The sequence below is a fragment of the Balaenoptera acutorostrata genome, chromosome 15 (genome assembly GCF_949987535.1).
Source record: "Balaenoptera acutorostrata chromosome 15, mBalAcu1.1, whole genome shotgun sequence".
In the NCBI taxonomy this organism is placed as follows: Eukaryota; Metazoa; Chordata; class Mammalia; order Artiodactyla; family Balaenopteridae; genus Balaenoptera; species Balaenoptera acutorostrata.
In genome coordinates, this window is record NC_080078.1 from 79,561,592 (window position 1) to 79,581,701 (window position 20,110).

Sequence of the window (20,110 nt, forward strand, 5' to 3'; positions counted from 1 at the left end):
ACTGTTCTGTTGTTCACTCTAAGAATTTAACACATAGCTTTAATTATAACTTAAAATTTTTAAAGGTTTTTAAACAGTTTTCTTAATTTTATATCGCATATTTCAAAAAAAAAGCATAGCATTTGTTGTTGTTACTTACTATGAAATTTAGATCCAAGTTTTAAGTGGAATCTTCTTAAAGGTCATTTTTCTTGTATCAGTTTCTTCAGACATGAAGAACCCCCCATACTTTCCAGTATATACATCAGAAACGTGGAATTCACCTGCTGTCATGCTTTGTCCAATCCTGAACGGTCATGACCCATTGTCACCTGTTTGAAGTATGGATTTGAATAATGCACCTGGGACCATTCCACCTGGCTGCTGGATGAACCTAGCCCACTGCCCAGCATCCACGCCTGAACAGGACATCCTTTTTTTTTAATATTTTAACATGAACTTTATTTATTTATTTATTTTATATTTATGGCTGTGTTGGGTCTTCATTCCAGTTGCGGCAAGTGGGGGCCACTCTTCATCGCGGTGCGCAGGCCTCTCACTATCGCGGCCTCTCTTGTTGCGGAGCACAGGCTCCAGACGCACAGGCTCAGCAATTGTGGCTCACGGGCCCAGTCGCTCCGTGGCATGTGGGATCTTCCCAGACCAGGGCTCAAACCCATGTCCCCTGCATTGGCAGGCAGATTCTCAACCACTGCGCCACCAGGGAAGCCCAGGACATCCTTTTTTAAAAGATCTACTTTACTGAAATATAATTTTACATACAATAAAATGCATATTTGTAATGTGCAGTTAAATGAATTTTGACAAATATAACAACCACCCGTAAATCAAGATAAAGGACATTTCCATCACCCCAAAAGCCCCTCATGTCCCTTTGCAGTCAGCCTCCTGCCCCTTCCCCACCTTAGACAACCACTGGTCTGATTTCTGTCATTATAGGTTACTGTTGCCCATTCTAAAACTTCGTGTAAACAGAAACGTAATGGTATGCAATCGTTTGCACCTGGCTTCTTTTGCGCAACCCATTTTTGAGATTTATCCATGTTGTTGCTTGAATCATCATTTCCTTCCTTTTCATCACTAGATAGTATTTCATGGGTACGAAGAGTGACATTACCAAGTGTCGGCGAGGATGTGGAGAAAAGCTTTTTGGCAGTTTCTCATGAAGTTAAACATACACTTACTCTATGCCCCAGCAATTCAACTCCTTGGTGTTTACCCCAGAGAAATGAAAATATACATCCTCACAAAGACCTGTATCCAAATGTTTATAATAGCTTTACTCATAATAGCCCTCAAATGGAAACAACCTCTAATTGTCAGGGTCCAGTCAGGAGACAGAAGCCACACCAGTGTGAAATAAAATTCCTGTTTTATGGCAAGACAAGAAAAATTTAAACATAAAACATTTTCCTTGCCCTTTGTTCTTCTCTCTCCCCCCTATGGTGCATTGTGTGTCTGCATTATGCATGGACCACACCTCCCCCATCAGCAGAAATACCTGCTCAGCCATAAAGAGCAGTGTTCTAGCATCAACAAGACAACTCCTTAAAAGATAACATTCCTTCTTGATCTTGTAAGGGGCCACGAAGACGCTTAGATCTGGATTGTGTCAACTGTCAATAATATGTCATTTAATGTACAGCCCTCTGTCTCAAAAACTTTATATAACTGTGCCTTGATTTCTAATGGGCAGAACAGTTCTTGGAGCTTTCTGAGATGCTGTTTCCGGGTTATAATCCTCAAATTGGACTCGGATAAAATTTTTCATTTCTTTCTTAAAGCGACTGATTCATTTTTCATCAACACCAGTAATCTGAGCATTAACTAGGAAAAGGCAGTTCACTACTGAAGGGGTAAAAGAGGGTTTTAAAGGATATAGAAATGGCAAGTCCAGGAAGCAGCAAGTAGGGGCTGAGGGAGCGTGAAAAGGGAAAGCAGCAGGAACACAGCAGAGGTTCCCCTACCCCCAGGCAGAGAGTCAGACCTCTCCTAGGGGGAGAGGGTGCAGCTGCCGCAGGGGACATGCAGCCGCCAGGGGGTGCAGGTGAGACCGTCCTGCCGGATGGTCTGGAAACTTGCTGCAAGGCGTGTGGGCCAGAGAGCTGCTGGGCGAGTGCAACTGACCTGCACGTGCATCTGCTGGCATCCAGGCCACAAAACCATCACAAGACCTGGAACCAGGATGAGAAGTCCTTCTCTCTTACTGTGGATCGCGTTGCCCCTCCAGCTCCCTCTACCGATGAAGCCTAGCATCAGGCCAGCCTGCAAAGGAGAAATGTTGACAGGGTCCAGCTGCAGTGTCACAGAGCCGGGCAAAGAGGAGCGGGTTTGGTGCTGGGAAGCAATAAAGTGACAGCCCATAGCCCCAGATTCCATCAGCTGGGGAATAGATGAAAACCCTGCTGTGTCCATACGGCGTGATTCGTGATTCGCTTTTGTACCTTTGTGCTCGTCTGAGCCACTACCCTTGTGTAGTAATAAGAATCGCTTTGAACCTTCAGAGAGGAAGTAAGCAGCTCTTCTGGGATGATGGGTCTCAGATGGTGGAGGTGGAAGGTCAGCTGTGGTGCTGACGTAGCACCAAAGGCATAGATAGTGTTTAACCCCAGGGGCTCCGGAGTCACACAGTGCTGGCTGCCAATCCTGCCTTTGTATCTACCGGCTGTGTGGCCTTGGGAAACTCACTCAACCTCTCTGAGACAATGTTTCCACCTCTTAAAGTGGGAATAATAATAGTACTTGCTCACTTTGTGGTGTTGTAGGGATTGAATGATAAAAAGCAGGTTTCAAAAAACCAGTCTGTAGACCAACTCTGTCCCCCTGCCTGTTGCTCTTTCCAAGGTCCATGACCTAAGAATGCTTCAGTCACCCTCATTTTTAAACGGTTACATTTTAAACCGTTATGTAAGTACCTACATAGTGGCCTCAATTTTGCCTCTGGCCTGCAAAGCCTAAATGATTTACTGTCTAGACCTTGAAGAAAACACTTATCAACCCTTGATTCAAAGCATGTGGGCAGAGAAAGAGTGCTCAGTGGATTTGAAGTGGTGCTGATTCAGCTCTCAAGGAGCTTAGGTCTCCTCAAAGGCCTTCCTGTGTAGCCCTCAGGAAAGTCAAGCACGCTTTACAAACAGCCATGGATAAGGAATACTTAGATGGCACTCACCGTGTCCCAAGCATTGTTGTAAGTCCTGTGTATACAGCAACTCAATCCTTATAACGCCCCCATGAGATAGGTACTATTATTATCCCCATTTTAAAGGTGAAGAAACAAAGGCACAGAGAAGGGTGGGTGTCTCCCTAAGGTCACACAGCTGCGAGCGATGGAGCTAGCTAGCATTCAGATCTTGTAACTGCTTTGTCCTGCTGCACTTGACAGAGCTGGGGCTAGCCCCTAGAGGGTGCTCAGTAGATGTCTGTTGACTGCACACGTGCGTGTGGTCTGAGGGCAGAAAGTAAACCAGTGAATTGCCAAGCTTGTAAGAGAGGAACTTAGGTGCCCATTGGAGCCCGGATGCCTAGTAGTAACAGCTAGGGGCACAGATTCCACACAGCCGCACGGGCTCCTGCTCTGACGGTCTAGCCTCTTCTGACCCCCGTGAAACAGAACATTTATTGCATTCAAGATGTGCCCTCCTTACACATGCGATCGTATTGTCTTCCCTCTGAGTCCATCAAGTAGCTCCAATTGTTACGTCCACTTTCAGATTGAGGAAACACAGGCACAGAGAAGTTAAGTGATTGGCCAGACATCACACGGCTGACTCATGGTTGTACTGGTTCTCACACCCAGGTTTGTGTGACTGCAGGGCCAGGCCTTTTAGTCACGGTGCAGGGAAGGGAGATGGTCATTGGCTACTCAGGGCTATTTGTGAATGCGATGGCTAGCTTGAGTTTTCACAGAAACCCCAGTGAGCAAATCCTGAATTTACACAACTGGGTGATGGGGGCCATGATTCACATTTCCTCTGTGAGCCTTCCCTTTTAAAAGCATGCCCTTTGACACGTCTCAGCTCTGCCAAAGTTCACTGTTTATCTGCTTTTCCAGAAGCCATCGGCTGGGGGAGTCAAGGTTCACCTGTGAGCCAAGGGGGCACGTGGGCAGCCATCCATTCCTGCATTTCGCTGACCATCTGAGGGAGAGATGCTGCTCGCAGCGTAATGCAATGGAAGGCTCCTCCCCGGGAGGGGAGTGTCGGTGCCAGGAAGGACATCAAAGGTAAGGCCAACGCATGGTGTCTGGGGGGAGTGGGGGGGAGATGGGGATGGTGGGTGCGCTGGAGGGAAGGAAAGAGGTTGGGAAGGAGAGAGAAGAGCCCTCAGCCTACTGCATCCAGAGCAGCATTTGTTTGGTGGTTTGTTTTGGGTTAATTTTGCTGCCAATTATCTTGGTCGAGAATTTTATAATTGCAATGAACAGAAACCTGCTCAAAGGAAATCTAGCAAAAAGAAAATACATTCGTTCACTCGTTGAGTATGATTTGTGTCCCTGCTCTGTGCCACACACTGTGCCCTCCAGGTTCTCCTCGGGAGGAGGGTCAGCAAGCAGGTGCCCCATAAATAAACAAGGCAATTGCAGTGCTTTGTGCTCTGAAGAGATTGAACAAGGCGTGTGGCGAAGCAGGAGGGCAGGGAACTTGCCTCTGGGGAGGGAACCTCTGAGCTGAGGCCTGACTGGCGAGAGCCAGCCATTGGCAATTTGGGTGAAGAACTTCCCAGACGGAGGAATTAGCAAGTGCAAATGTCCTGAGGGAGGAATGGACTTTGCGCTGCAGAGCAACACAAAACAAGGCTGGTGTGGCAGGACGGAAGGAAGGAAGGAAAGGGTCAGGAGACCAGGTCGGGGAAGGGCCCAGTGGCCTCCGTTTGGATTTTATCCTCAGAGCAGGGGGCAACCATGGGAGGGTGAGAAGGGCCGATGGGTGTGAGAGCCTCTCTAGGAGGCATGGGAAGTCCGGAGGTGGGCCCAGGCCGTCTCTCTGCTTGGCCACCTCGCAGTCTGAAAGTGGCCACCACGGCTGCCAGCATCTGAGGCCCAAAGGATGCCTGTAAAGCAGACAGGAAGCAGAGCCTTTTCCAGAAGGCCCAGCGAGCTCCCGCATTTATGCCCTTGACCAGAACCGAGTCAGGCGGGCATCCCAGCTGTGAGGCAGGCTGGGAGACAAAGTGTCCAGTGAGGCAAATGGCCCCAGCCCGTCGTGGTTTATCACACAGGCTGGGCACGTGGAGCCACTGTGACAAATCAGGATGCTAAGGGCGAGAAGGAAGAGAGGACCAGCCCTTGACTCTAGCAGAGAAGAAATCTCAGGCCAGGGTACTCAGTTGTAAATTAGAGGCCTGTCCAAAGTGGGGGGAAACGGCCAGGAGGGGGACATCCCCCCACTTCCACCGCCACCCCGTCCCGGGCTGTAGTTGGACGGGAAGTTTCCGGGTCCCGGAGTCAGGGGTCTGGCCGTGTTAGGAAAGGCAAGTGCTCCCTCTAGTGGCTAAGAGGTGAGCCCAGCATCCTCCCCAGGGGCCCAGAGCTGGAGGCCGGAGTTGGGATCCCTCGGCTCGCAGACCCTGGAAGGGGAAGGGCACCAATGATGCTGGTGAGAGCTAACAGTTATGGGGCACTTAGGGTATACCCTCCATTCACCTTACAGACATTAACTCAATCCTTTTGACTGCTCTGTGAGGTTGATCCCATTCGTGCTTCCGTTTGAAGAATGGTGTCATTTGCCCAATATCATAGGGACAGGAATTGGACCCACATCTGTCTCACACAGAGGCTGTACTTCCAGCCAGTGGCTTTGGGGCCAACAGACTACAGCCCAACTATTACCACTGGGGGACCATCACATGGATCCTGAATTACATTTCCTTATTATTTTTAACTTGCTTGTTCAAAAAGCCTTGTCTGAGGCTTCTGGGGGACTTAAAGTCGTCCATGGATGGAGTTTGGGAATCCCTGGGATTGGATATGAAATGCCGTGTGCATCTCTGCACATTTCCCTGGAGAGAGGCCCAGAACAGCCATGAAACAGGCAAAGGGGTTGGGACCCAAAGAAGTCACAGAGCCTCTGTTTCGTATTGTTTTGATGTCTTGTTTACTCTTTCAAGACTTTTGGAGGGGGGTGGGATGGAACTGATTAGGAATGCTTGTCACAAAGTCTTGTCTGTGCCCTAACTGACTTGTGATGAGCTTGGATCTTGCATAAACTGTCTTTTGTTTAACTCTGGAAACATCTTGATTTTGACACCTAACCAGGATCTCTCAGAGGTTGAGGACGGCAAGAGCCATTTAAAACTTTTAAAAGATTTAAAGCTAAAAGGGATGTGAAGATTGTGGTAGAGTTTAAGTTTTTATGTTTAATACAGTAACGCTTTTCAAATAAAGTTCAATGATTACTCATCTAAGTTACAGACAATGTCAGAAGTCTAAGGTGGGGAATTCTATGACTAAATGGCCCAGGCCAAGTTGCCCTCCAGCCCTTCTCCCCACTCTATAAAAGGCACCAAGTAGCTGAATTGTGTCGACCCAGGTGCTGGATTCGAACAGAAATAACACAGCATCCGTTATCTTAACAGTTCTTGGAGAAGCAAGGCCACTTCCGCTGCAGACAAACGAGGTCCTCTGGGCGGGGGCATCCTGGGGCCAGGTAGAGGGGAGAGTATGAGGATAAGGAAACCTCTCACCTCCCCAAGTTGAATTCTGGACCACCTGGCCTCAGAGCTTGGGTTGAGGTTATTCTCGAGCCCCCAGCCCTCATTCAAAGGATGCACCGAAGCTCATTCCAAAATCAGAAGAAATGACTTTGAATTTCCACCTGTTTGGGCAATAATGGGAGGAGTTTGGGCTTTGGATTTGGTTTCAATTTCTGCCCCTTTGGGGCTGTGTGACTTTGGGTTAACCTCTTTGAACTTCTGAGTCTTCCACTTTGTGGTCAGGTTGATAATGGCCCCCTCCCCAGGCAGCTGGAGGAGAAAGTGGGGTTTGTTCAGCTGACGTTGAGAGTGGGTCCCTGAGCGCTGGGGATCTGCCTGGCGCTTGGGACTCGGGGACACGAGCGTGCCAGCCCTGACCTCGGGGTCGTGGTGTAACATAGGAAACACATGGGGCGTTGGGGTTTCTAGAAGATCAGCGCAGAGGTTGGGAACGTAGGGCAGGGCTGCGGATCCCACCACCCGTGGCTCAGAGAAAGGGTCCTGGGAAAAGGCTACCAGTTCAGTGAGCAGTTGGAAACACAGCCCGTGGATTGGGCCAAAAAGGGGATGTAGGACAACGGTGGGCGATCCTAAAAGTCCTTTGTAGGGAGAGGGGGAGAAGCGGTCATCGTAAACAGGGGTAAGGTTTCCTGAGATTTGTACAGGTGAACTCACTCCTAACAGGATCTAGAAAGCCTGTTTCCAGCCCCACTCCACAGCTTGGGGAAGGTCCCCCTTCCTTGGGGAAGGCCTGTCTCCACCTGTGCCGACTTCCTGAGGCCCACGGTCTCCAGCCTCGCTGACAGTGCTCCGCTTAGGGTGGTCTCACCTTCTTGCTCATCCTGCCGCTTGCTGTTTCAGGTCACATCGACCGGAGGGAACACCGAATTCTTGGTTAACTTTCACACAGACATACAAACCACTCTCAAAAGGCATTTGGGAGCAGGGCAGAAGGTCTGGATCAGTGGAGGGACTCACATCTCAGGGACCAAAGACAACTGACACTTCAGGGCTGGACCTCCCTCACCTGAAAAAGGCTCTCGGCCACTCTCCCAGTTCTGCCTCCTCTTTCCACCTGTGCTGTCCCGCTGTGTTCCCTCTTTCCCCCATTCTCCTCTTTGCAATTTTCTCTTCTGAATTCCTCTGTACTTTAGCACAGAGCAACTCAGCACTCTCTTCTGCTGGCCTGACTTCTAGGGTCCCCACAAACAGCTGGGAAAACACAACCCCAGGTGGCGCCGATTACATCATGATCCACATCAGGGGGCTGCAAACCAGAGCCCGTGAACCAAATCTGGCCCCCTGCCTGTTTTTGTAAGTAAAGTTTTATTGCAACGCAGCCACGCCCATTCATTTACTTGTAAATTGTGACTGCTTTCACTATTCAATGGCAGAGTTAAAGAGTTAGGATGGAGACAGTATGTAAACCTAACATGTTTACTCTTCCTATCTTTGCAATTCGACATTTTCATGAAGTGCCTAGCACAGGTGAAGGGCTGGTTAAGGGTCATTGTCACGTTCCTTCCAGTGGCCTAATGTCTCATCCATTAACAAGTTGACCTAACTCCTGCTGCGGCCAGGCTATCAGCCGGGTCCTATAGGCATAGAGATGACCAATAACGTCTGCCTACTCTCAAGAAGCTCGAAATCAAGTAGAAGAGGCTGGGGCTTCCCTGGTGGTACAGTAGTTAAGAATCCGCCTGCCAGTGCAAGGGACACGGGTTCAAGTCCTGGTCTGGGAAGATCCCACATGCCGCGGAGCAGCTAAGCCCGTGCGCCACAACTACTGAGCCTGCACTCTAGAGCCCACGCGCCACAACTACTGAGCCCGCGAGCCACAACTACTGAAGCCTGCGCACCTAGAGCCCGTGCTCCGCAACAAGAGAAGCCACCGCAATGAGAAGCCCGTGCACCACAACGAACAGTAGCAGCCTGCTCGCCGCAACTAGAGAAAAGCCCGCGCTCAGCAGCAAAGACCCAACGCAAGCAAAAATAATTAATTAATTAATTTAAAAAAATAAAAAGAAGAGACGTGCAGTGTGTAAGAGGCACAGAAAGAGGATGAGGTTACCCAGTGCAGGGCTGACCCCTGCAGGCTCCTGTAGCAGCTGGGTTTGGCCAATGGGAGGCCCTGCAGGAGGGAGAGAAAAGCAGGGGTATTTCTTCCCTTCCCTTCTGCCTCAAGAAGCAACACTGCAGCCCTCTGGGCCCAGAATTGCCAACCTTTTCAATTTTTCACAGAAAGCTATGAATCTAGATTTTGTGTGAAATCTTCCCATTTGTGAATATTAGCACTAATTATTCAACTATTATGCAGACTTTTCCGGCTCCATAGGCTGAGAGTTTGTGACTTTTGGACAGAAGGCTCATGAAACTCTCTTCACTTTAAAATGTCTACGACTCTTATACAACTGCTGTGGAGAATAAAATTGTATACACACATATCCTATGAAACGCCAGCTCCACCCCTACATACCGTGGAAAAACTCACTCCATGTACAGGAGCCATGCTCAAGGATATTCATCTCAGCATTGTGTGTACACACGTGTAATAGAGAAATGTAGGAAGCTATCCAAGTGTCCATCAACAGGAGGACAGAGAAATGCCTTGTGCCATGTTTGCAGTGAAAACGAAGTACAGCTACGTTTATTAACATGGACAAATCTCAAAACATCATTTTAGAATGACAAAAGCATAGTATTTTTTTTTTTTTTTTTTTTTTTGGCTGTGTTGGGTCTTCATTTCTGCGCGAGGGCTTTCTCTAGTTGTGGCAAGCGGGGGCCACTCTTCATCGCGGTGAGCGGGCCTCTCACTATCGTGGCCTCTCTTGTTCCGGAGCACAGGCTCCAGACGCGCAGGCTCAGTAGCTGTGGCTCACGGGCCCAGTTGCTCCGCGGCATGTGGGATCTTCCCAGACCAGGGCTCGAACCCGTGTCCCCTGCATTGGCAGGCAGATTCTCAACTACTGCGCTACCAGGGAAGCCCAAAAGCATGGTATTTTATTTTTGTATATAAAGTTTATTCATATGAAGTTTGAAGCATGAAAAGCAATAACGTGTATCATTTATGTACAGGAGCGTATGTTCTATAAATGTAAAGGCAACTATGGGCTTGTTTGTTACGATTCAGGAGGTGCTGATGGCATCTAGTGGCTGGAGGCCAGGGATGCAGCTGAACATCCTACCGTGCACAGGCCAGCCTCCCAGCCAAGGATGATCCGGTCCAAATGCCTGTAGTGCTGAGGTTGAAGCCTTCAAGGGGGCGGGGAAAGGGGAGGGAATAGAAGCCACTTGGAATATCTGACATCTCATATAAGACGTGCAAATGGGCTGTCATGGCTTGGAAGCATCTTCTAAAGGCCAGCTTTCCTGTAGTTCTGTCTGCAGAGAGACCCGAGCTCAACTCCACTGTATTATCAGGGCTGCCATCGCTCAGCCCGACTCGCTGCCACGGGGTCAGAGCTGGTCGTGGGGGCCAATCTGGAGCCCCTACAAGGACTTATTGGGACAAATTCCTGCACTGGCTTTCTTACCCACCTGAGGCCTGATTTCACACTTTAGTAAGAAATAGCATGTTAGAACCTCACAGCATTCACTGGCCAGAGTGAAAGTTACCCCCACCATGTGACAGATGAGGAAACCGAGGCTCAGAGAGGCGAGGCTATTGCTGCAGGACACACCACGAGTAAGAAACTTGAACTCGAGCCTGAGACTCTGGAGTTCAGAGCTGCCCCTGCAGACACCACCTCTCAGGCCCAAAGTCTCCAGGGTCTGGACGTTGGGACAGTGCACTCTGAGCCATGAGTTAGAGGAAGTGGGAGCAGATTAAAGCTCTTCTTTGCGTGAGCTGATGTGTAATCCTCACAATCCCTACACTTTACTGAATCCATCTACACACAGAGCACTATTCAGTCCTCCCCGAAACACACGTGAAAAGCTAAACGTTGTTATCTCCATTTTCCAGAAGGAAATAAGATGGAACCTGCCCAGCGTGACCCGAATAGAAAGGGGCTGAGGCAGGATTCGAACCCAGGGCTCTGGTTCCGCACCCTGGTGCTGCCCTGCTGCACAATACCGCCTTCACTTCCAAGCTGCTTTAGGCCCTTTTGTCCCTTTTGGACCAGTTAGGACCTCGAAATCCTTGCCGATTTATTTCATATCTTAGGAAATGGAAGTGCCCACGAAATAAACTTGAAGATTTCAGACTTTTAGCTAAGCTGTGCCTTAGCTTTTGTGGCTCTGCTGAAAGGTTTAAACCTTTAAACCTTTCAGAAAGGTTTCAGAGGAACTGGCTGTGTGTGTGTATGTGTGTGTGTGTGTGTGTGTGTGTGTGTGTGTGTGTGTGTTTAAAGAACAGAGTTGAAATACTGTTTGCTCAGAGGGGTGTGGAAATTTTTCTGGTGTTTCGTTGGTTACATGCTCTTCTAGGGTGCTAGCGATGGCTCCACCAAACCCTGTTAGACGTATTTTATAAATTTATAAATCTTTCACCTTAAACCCCCTCCACTCAAAAATCCATAGAATTGGAAATCAATCTTTGTTTATGGCAAGTCCGTTAACAGCTAATTCCTTCCCACAACCATCAAATCCATCTTCCCTTGTTGCCAGAAATAGAAGCGACCGGGGTTTTGGTGGGCAGACGGAGAGGAACCTCTCACAGACATGCTGGGTCTGGTGTCCTCGGGGGTTGCCCTTACGTCACGTCTCGGACACAAGCCGTGGTGATGTCACCTGATGCCACGGTGCAGAACTCCCCTCCGCGGTGTCTGTGGTCAGCCCAGGGCCCAAAAGTGTCTCCCTTCCTGGGTTTCGGTGTCCCGATGAAGTCAGATTTCCTGGGCTGTGGATTCAGTTACCGATAATTGCCTTGTGAACTCGCAGATGCAAAAGTAAACATTTCTCGAGCCCCAAGTACACGGAGCTCTGGGGGTGGCCGACCAAGAGGAGCCGGGGGGGAGCTGCCACGGAAGCGATCTGGGCGATGTCCGTGTGGCGTTGGTGGGGCCTTAACGCTCTGGGTCTAGAATATTCACGCCATGGGGAACCTGGCCCGGGTGAAGGGTGGGCGGTGGTGAGCTTTCCCTGGCTTGTAGCGTGCGGGGAAGGGAAGGATGAGGCCCCCGTGCTGGGGGCAGGCCTGCGTCCCCGGAGGAGTGTGGGCTTTCCGCAGTTACACAGAGAGCAGATATGGCAGTGAGAGGGGCCCCTGTCAGGAGTGGCGCTGAGTCACTTTTTCCACCACCTCCTGTCCTCTCTCCAAGTCTGCTGTCTCACGCTGTGGTTGCTCTGTAGGGTGACAGCAGAGCCTGCCCTCGGGCCAAAGGGGGGTCCTGGGCCGGATTAAAGGGACCCATGTCCTTCTCACTGACCAGGGGTGGGGAGAGTAGCAAGACCCCCAGACAAAGAGCTATCATTACATAAGAGCAAAGAATAAAATCCTAACTCCCACATGGCCCTACATAATGTGGGCCCTGCCTAGCACCCTCCTGCCTGCCTTCTGCACCCCTCAGCCCTGATATCCGCCCCCTGCTGTTTCTCAGATTCCTCAGGCTCCTTCCCAGCACCATACCTCAAGGTGTTTGCACAGGCTGTGCCCTCTGCCTGAAATGTTGGTCTCAGGTCTCTGCCCAGTTGTCACCACCTCAAGGAAGCCCTCTGTGATCACTCTATCTAAAATACTATCCCCATAATTTTATTCCATCTCTCTTACCCTGTTCTCCCCCGCCAGAGCCTTTGTAGTTACCTGGCATGATGCCATGTATTGGATAATTTACTGATGGTCTGTCTCCCCCACTAAAACGTCAGCTCTATGAAGGTGGGGATTTTTGTCTGTCTTGTTCACTAGCGTGTCCTCGTGCCTGGAACAAAGCCTGGCATAGTAGATGCTCCATAAAGAGAGGACAAATGTGTGAGTGAGTGTTGAACATGTAATACACAATCGGAGAAGAAATTGTGGCGCTGTGAGCTGGAACCCAGGGCACCAGGGGCAGATACAGCTGTGCTTGCCTTGGGTTGGGGAAACTGGCAGGGGGCGGGGCGGGGAGGTGGATACCGTGAAGAAACTGGAATCATGGTTTTGCCCCTCAGGGGAGGTGATATTTTATGAAATGTACCTGTGGCAGGAGAGAAGTGTGAAGAGGGAAGGCTTTGGAATCTGACTGCTTAGGTTTAAATCCCAGCCTTACTCCTTCCCCGCTCGCTGTGTGAGCCTGAGCAAGTCAGACAGCCTCTCTGAGTCTGTTTCCGTATGTGAAAACTAGAGCTAATAGTACCACCTTACAAGCGATTTGGGGTGGATCTATTGAAATAATACAGCTAATGCATATAGCCCCATGCCTGGCTCATGGTATGCCTGCAGTAAGTGTTAGCTTTAAAAAGCTTTGGTTGCATGAGGGACTGTCTTAGTCCATTCGGGCTGCTACAACAAAACACCATAGGCTGGGTGGCTTACAGACAACAGAACTTCATTTCTCACAGTTCTGGAGGCTGGGAAGTCCAAGACCAAGGCACTGGCAGATTTGGTGTCTAGTGAGGTCCTGCTTCCTGGTTCATAGATGGCCATCTTCTCACTGTGATGAAAGGGGGAAGGGAGCTCTCTGGGGCCTCTTTTATAAGGGCATGAATCCCATCATGAGGGCTCTACCCTCCTGACCTAATCACTTCCCAAAGGCCCCACCTCCTAATACCATCGCATTAGGGGTTAGGATTTCAACATACGAATTTTGGGGGGACACAAACATTTGATCTATAACACCACTCAGCATCTGGACCGAGGAGGAAGAGTGAGCCATGTGTTACTCTGCTTAGACATTCACCGTCAGGCAATCCCAAATATTTAACTGTTTAGGTCATGCTTTTTATTTTTCTGGGAAATATTTTTACTTGCATGCCACTCTTTACTGAAAAATGTAGAACTCTTAAAAGGTAGATACAGTTATAAAGCCTAACAGCTTTTCATGTGTTTGGTGCCTGTGTGGTCTGGAGATGGGTCTGTTAATTATTGCTGCATAACAGATGACCACAAACTTAGTGGCTTTAAACAACACCCAGTTAAAACGATCTCAGTTTCAGTGGGTCAGGAATCCAGGCGCAGCTTGGCTGGATCCGCTGCTTCAGCATCTCAAAAGGATGCAGTCAGTGTCAGCCAGGGCTGGGGTCTCCTCTGAAGGCTCGACTGGGGACAGATCTACTTCCAAGCTCCCTCATGTGTTTGTTGGCAGGATTCAGAGCCTCAGCCCCTCACTGGCTTCTGGGGGGAGCCCTCTTGGTTCCTTATCACATTGCCCTCTCCGTAGTGAAGCCCACAGCGTGAGCTGGCTGTTGGCCACATAAGCCTCCCTAGCCTTGCTTCATCACAGCCAGCAAGGGAGAGTCTGCCAGCATGATTGAAGTCGGACTTAATCACAGTTGGGACATATCCCCCAACACTGAGGTATTCTGTTGGTTAGACACAAGTTACTCAAGGGGAGGGGATCACTCCAGGACATGAAGGCCAGAAAGTGGAGATCACTGGGGTCATCTCAGAAGCTGCCAAAAACAGGGAAGAGCCTGGCAGGTGTGAGCAAAGGCTTAGCTGAGTGGGTTTGTGATTATCACCTCCTTTGATTTGTAATAAGTTCCCTGAACCTGCCCACACCTCTCCTCAGGTCACCTCACAGTAAACCATCTTTGTTCAGGAAAGAATTGGTCTTTCTAAGTTCATGTCAACAGGGGACCAGTAGACACCCATTGCTTGAGGGTGGCTATAAAGGAATTTCTGTGACCTGACAAAGGCAGGCTTCTCGCCATAAAGACCTAGTTCTTGGTGGTGGGGGTGAGGGGGACTGGATTACTTTGCACATGGAGCCAGGGTCTCTAGGGAAGGAAGAGACTCAGATACCCAACCATTGCTCCTCGAGATATGAAGTCAGCAAAGCCCATCCGAGTGGGCTCTGAAGCTCCCACCTAACACCTACTGACTAGGAAGGACAAGAAACCCACATGGGACGTCATCAACAAGACAGGAGCACCTGGCCAAAGTTTGAGAGCCCAAATGAGCTTTGGGGAGGGCTGCTTCCGACAGGGCAGGTAGGTAAGCTGGGATCCCTTCAGGCCCCAGCAATCCTAGTACAATCGGTCTGGGATCAATGGCTGATCACTAGGAGAGCCAGGATGGATGTACATATCCCATGTTCAACAGTGACCCCTAGTGGCAAGGAGAATCAATGCATGTAGTGGATGGTTCAGACTCACCAGTTTGGAGGCAGGGCTGGCCCCCTTTGAACCAAGTAAATCCCAGAGTTCTTGGACAGTGGGAGTGGTGAGGAAGTAAGAAGCCCAGAGGAGGTGTTAGATTTCCTGCCAATGAAGCTCAATTTATTTACTGAAAACATGAAAGCAATCAGGAAGTATTTGGGTACCTTACTGGTCACAAAGATTATAGAATAAACCAGAGGTTAGCAAACTTTTATTAAAAGATTATATAATAAATATTTTAGCTCTGTTCTAACCGATGAACACTGCTCTGGTAACATGGAAGCAGCCATAGACAATAAGTGAAAGAATGAGCATGGTTGTCTTTCAATAAAACTTTATTTATAAAAACAGCCAGCCAGCCATGGGCTGACCCCTGGGATAAACAGTTGAGGTCAGTCTTTCCACCTTTTAAAATAGAATAACTAAATGAATAATTTTTAATTAATTAAATTTCATGACTGAAAGAAAATGTTCATAAAATGTTCTTTCCTCTTTTTGGTTAACTGAAATCTCATTCCTCCATGGATTTGCTAATTGTCCTTTTCTCCTTTAAATAAAATAGAGGCTCATCAGCACATTTTCGAATTGCTATCTCTTTCTTTGTATAAATGGGGAGTTATTTGTTAATGATTATTTTCTCCTTGAGGCTGATGGAAGCTGAATCATGGATGAGGTGAAAAATGAGCTTTCATCTTCTGTGATTTATACTCAATTCAGTCCTTTTCATGCATATATGTATGCACACACGTACAAGCTTAGGAATGTACTATTAGTGGTTGTAAAAGTGAGGTTGCTCATCTTCTGCTCTGAGAGTCTGGAAAAGTTTATGAACATCAAATAGTACCCGCTGGCATTGTCCAACAAGACACATTACTTTCCAGTGAGTGGGCACTTCCCTTCAGTCTAGCCGCATGCTTACAATACAGGCTCAAGCTGGCACGAGGATTTTCCACTAGATGGTCCGGTCTGCGTGCTCCGGCAGCCAGCTCGGAGGTGTTCCTGCCCTCAAAGCCACAGCCAAGTCCAGGGCCCCAGGGAAAAACCACCTAGTGAATTGGGAGAGGAGTCTGGGTCACAGGCAAGGGGATTCCCTCGCAATCCAGCCCCTCTGCCCCTCTCCAGACAGACCTGCCAGTTGTCTTGAGTGTCTTTCTTGAAAATTTCAAGCAGAGCTTTTAACCATGATGTGTAGCACATGTGGGTATTCCTTACATGCTCATAGATTTTAGATATAGGTATTCGAAAACAGTGGAGCTGTGAAAATAGGCTTAGATTTTTCTATTTTAAGGTATATGAAATGAGAATTAGCCTCCAATTATGGGATAAGGGTTTGGTCAGAGAAAGAAAATCAACTGGAGGGATTTATCCTGGGAGTTTGACCTTATGTAAATGTGAGAGCTGGTTCAACAGCATATGTGAACCTGTTTCTTTGAACATGAGGCTGGGTGTCAGCAGGTGGCCGCCACAAAAGAAGGATGGATGAGAATTGGGAGCGGCTGAGGACGAGGAGGAAGCCACAAGGACAGACGAGTCGCCCCACCCAAGGGACCCGCAGGAGGAGGTGGTATTCTTCATCACGGAACCAAACAGGCATCTGCCCAGGATTTGGAGAAGCTGAAAGAAGCGGCTCAGGCGCCGGAGGCCGCGGGCTTGCTGCTGCCCCAGGCCACCCAGCTCCGCCCGCAGAAAAGCAGCTACAGCAGCGCCCGCGGCTCCCACCCTCCAGGCGTAAAAACTGTAGCTCTACTTCTCCACTTCTACCTTCCAGATCTTGCCTTAAATGTCTCCTGTGGCCCATGCTAACCAGCAACTATGCAGGGGAAGGAATTCTGGGAATTCCGACTTCGCTGAGTTGACACAATCCGAATCCACCACAGTTATTACATCAAAAAGTAAATGGCGGTGAGTGAATTGATTGGGGCTTTTATTAGAAATGTCACTCCCAACTGTCAGTTTAAATGTAGACATTTAAAACTTTTATGAAAAAATTCTGGTGTCATAGGAAAGGCTTGGAGGTCAGAAAACCTAGATTCTGTGTTTTAGAATTACTGGCTGTATGACTTAGAACAAGTTACTTAACCTCTCTGAAACCGCATTGCTTCACTTGTAAAATGGGGATTAAAAATATCTACTGCAGACAGATGATGTACACAAAATTTAGCACAATCTGAATTTATCAAGGCACATAAGAGTGTGTGGTACTGTCTTCAGAATGTACCAACCCATCTGAGTCTCTCACTAAACTGTGAATCCATGAAGTCCAGGGTGATGATTAAGTGATGAGCATGAATGAATAAATGAAACATATCCCTGGGTAATAGGCAGAATAGGTGCAGTTACTCCCATTTAAAAATAACAAACTAAACTTCGGTGGTTTATCAATTAAGTATCTAAGCCAGGACTTGATGCCTGACCTTCTAACATCTAACCCAGCGCCCTTTACAACACAGCCTTATGTCTCTCCTGCATATTGGAACATTGTGGGAGTACTATGAGAGAGTGGCTTTGTGTTCAGAAGCTGTTGCTTTTTCTTTTATTTCCCCATGATTCCGAAGTTGTAGCGAATGGTTGGCGTCCTTCACAGGCTGCCCAGGGGAAGGACTTGTTGGAGAGCCAAGCTCCACCTCTCCTCAGAGCAGTCTGTATGTTCTGCTTTGGCTGAGTTCCACCTGGTCCCATTCATCCATTCATTCGGTCAATCATCCAACAAAATGGATTAAGAATGTATTATGTGCCAAGCATTGTTCTAGAAACTGAAGACACAGCAGTGAACAAAACAGATATGGTCCTGCTCTCATGATATTTACATGCTTCTGAGCTGTGGTAGCCAGCCTCCAGGATGGCCCCAGTGCTCCTTGCCTCCCGGTGTTCACACCCTTACGTGGTCCCCTTCCATCCTGGATAGGGATGACTGATGTCACACACACACACACACAAATATAAAGGGGTGATGGAGGTGACTTCTGAGGTAAGCTTGTGAAGACACGGTACCTTCCATCATGCTCTCTCCTGAATCCCTCACTCTGAGGGAACCCAGCTGCCATGTTGTAAGGATGCTGAAGCAGCCCAGTGTGGCAAGGTCCACAAGGTGATGAACTGAGGCCTCCCACCCACAGGCATGTGAGGGAGCCATCTTGGAAACAGACCCTCCGGCCCCAGTCAAGCCTCTGAATTAAACCACGGCCCCAGTGACATCTTGACTGCAACCTTAGGAGAGACCCTGGGCCAGAACCACCCAGCTAAGCTGCTCCCACATTCCTGACCCACAAAAACTCTAAGATAATCAGTGTTTGTTGTTTTAAGCCATTAAGTTTGGGAGTAATTTGTTATGCAGCAATAGATAACTAATACATAGAGAGAGACAGACGAAGCCCCAAATAATGCCAGATTAAGGTTAAGTGCTATGGAGAAAAATAAAGCAGGGAATGGGACTGGTGGGGTGGAGGGAATTGCACTTTTAGGTAAGGTAGGCAGGGAAGGCCTCACTATGAAGTTGATGGTTGATTAAGGACTGAAAAGAGTTGAAGGATTTAACTGTGTGGAAAAGTCTTCCAGGCAGTGGGATCAGCAGGTGCAAAGGCCCTGAGGCCGGAGCTTGAGTGTGTCAGAGGATCAGCAAAGAGGCTGATGTGGCTGGACCAGGTGAAGCGGGGAAGATGGTAAAGATGAGGTCAGAGAGATGACAAGGGGCCTGACTGTGAGGCATGGAAAGCTCTGTGCTGAGATGATAGTGGCTTGTGACCTTGGGTATGTCTCAGCGCCAGGCATGACCCTTCCCATGCATTGCTTCCTTCGATCCTCACCAAATGGGATGATCCCCATTTGCCAGATGAAGAAACTGAGGCCCACGGCGGTTATATTATTTACTTCAGACCACACAGTCAAGTCGTGACAGAGCCAGGAATCAAACCCAGGTCCTCAAATCTGTGGTCTTAATAACAGCTGGAATTTGGGTGGGGAGGGAAGAAGAGGGGGCTCTGTCTGTTCCCCTGAGGAATCACTACACTTCGTGGTGCTCTTTGTCTGAATTGGGGTCTGTTGAATCCGTGTTGTGGGAAGTTAAGTGTGCATGTTTCAGGCCCTGGATTGAGCACAGGCCATAAATGACCCATCAGGGTGGAATCCGGGTTGGGCCCAAGGTGCTGAGGATCAGCAAAGAAGCTTGGGGCAGCTCCAGCCCGAGGGGGAAGCAGGACCAGCCGAGGCCCACTTGGCAGTGGGGCGTGCCAGCTTTGGCGTTGGCTCCCCACAGACAGGCATGAGTCACTGCGGGGCAGCACCACTCGGTCTGCCTAGGACGCGCTGTTCTGCGGGGACCACAGCTCCCACTGGGAGCCAGGGCAAACTGGGCAGAGTCTGTGGAAAAATACTGCGGTGGGGTACACCCTGGCACTCTGCTGTGTTTTGTGCTGCCCCAGATTCGCCCGTGGCCTCCTGCCAACCAAGTGGGATTCAGTACATTAGTTTAAAAAAAAAAAAAAAAAAAAAGCCAAGAGAGCACTTTTTGAGAAGTCCCAGGCCCAGAAGTTAGGCTTTGCTGCTTTCTCTCTCTCCAGGTTAGAATAGCAGCATTATGTGGACCGAGTGCCAGGTATTGGACCAAGATGTACATTGTTTGGTCACATTCAGTCCTCATCCCAGTCTTATGGAGTTGTGCCTTTATCATTCCCATTTTCCAAGTGATGAAACAGAGGTGCAGAGAAGTGAAAACACCAAGGTTAAGAGGGAGTTTTCACACTGTGTGGCCCTCCTGGGGACCTCGCCAGTTAATTCAAAGTCACAGTGAGGGGCATGGAGGGAGCTGAGGGAACCCCCCCTCCCCACTTCAATGCAAGCAACCCGTTCTTATATGTGGGACTTCTGCTTAATAGTATAAATAAACAGGCCTCCCCTTGTTTATTTGTACTAATAATGTAAAGTATACAAGGTACACTCTTAGTTGCCTACTCACTATCTATTTTTCCCTTCTTCACTAACAAAACCTCAGTTTTATTTAGTGTGGCATTGTGTCTAGCTAAAGGACGCCAATCCCAGCCCTGCTTATAGTGTAGGTAGCCAGTGAGATATAAGCTGAAGTCAGCAGATGGGGCTTTTAATAAAGGCTCTTAATAAAGAGTTTATTCACTCACTGGAAGGTGAGCCCTTTTGGTCCTTCCTCCGTTTGTCTGCTTTTTCCTGCTTGGAA

General features: G+C 48.8%; 1 long non-coding RNA gene across 1 annotated transcript in view; it reads left to right on the forward strand.

Annotated features, from left to right (window-relative positions):
* Positions 1-3,965: 3,965 nt before the first annotated feature.
* The window catches only part of LOC130704855 (uncharacterized), a 45,831-nt gene continuing 29,686 nt past the window's right edge, over positions 3,966-20,110 (forward strand). Inside the window, exon 1 of the long non-coding RNA XR_009005353.1 lies at positions 3,966-4,222. This is a non-coding gene — a long non-coding RNA (uncharacterized LOC130704855). The remainder of the gene's footprint in view (positions 4,223-20,110) is intronic.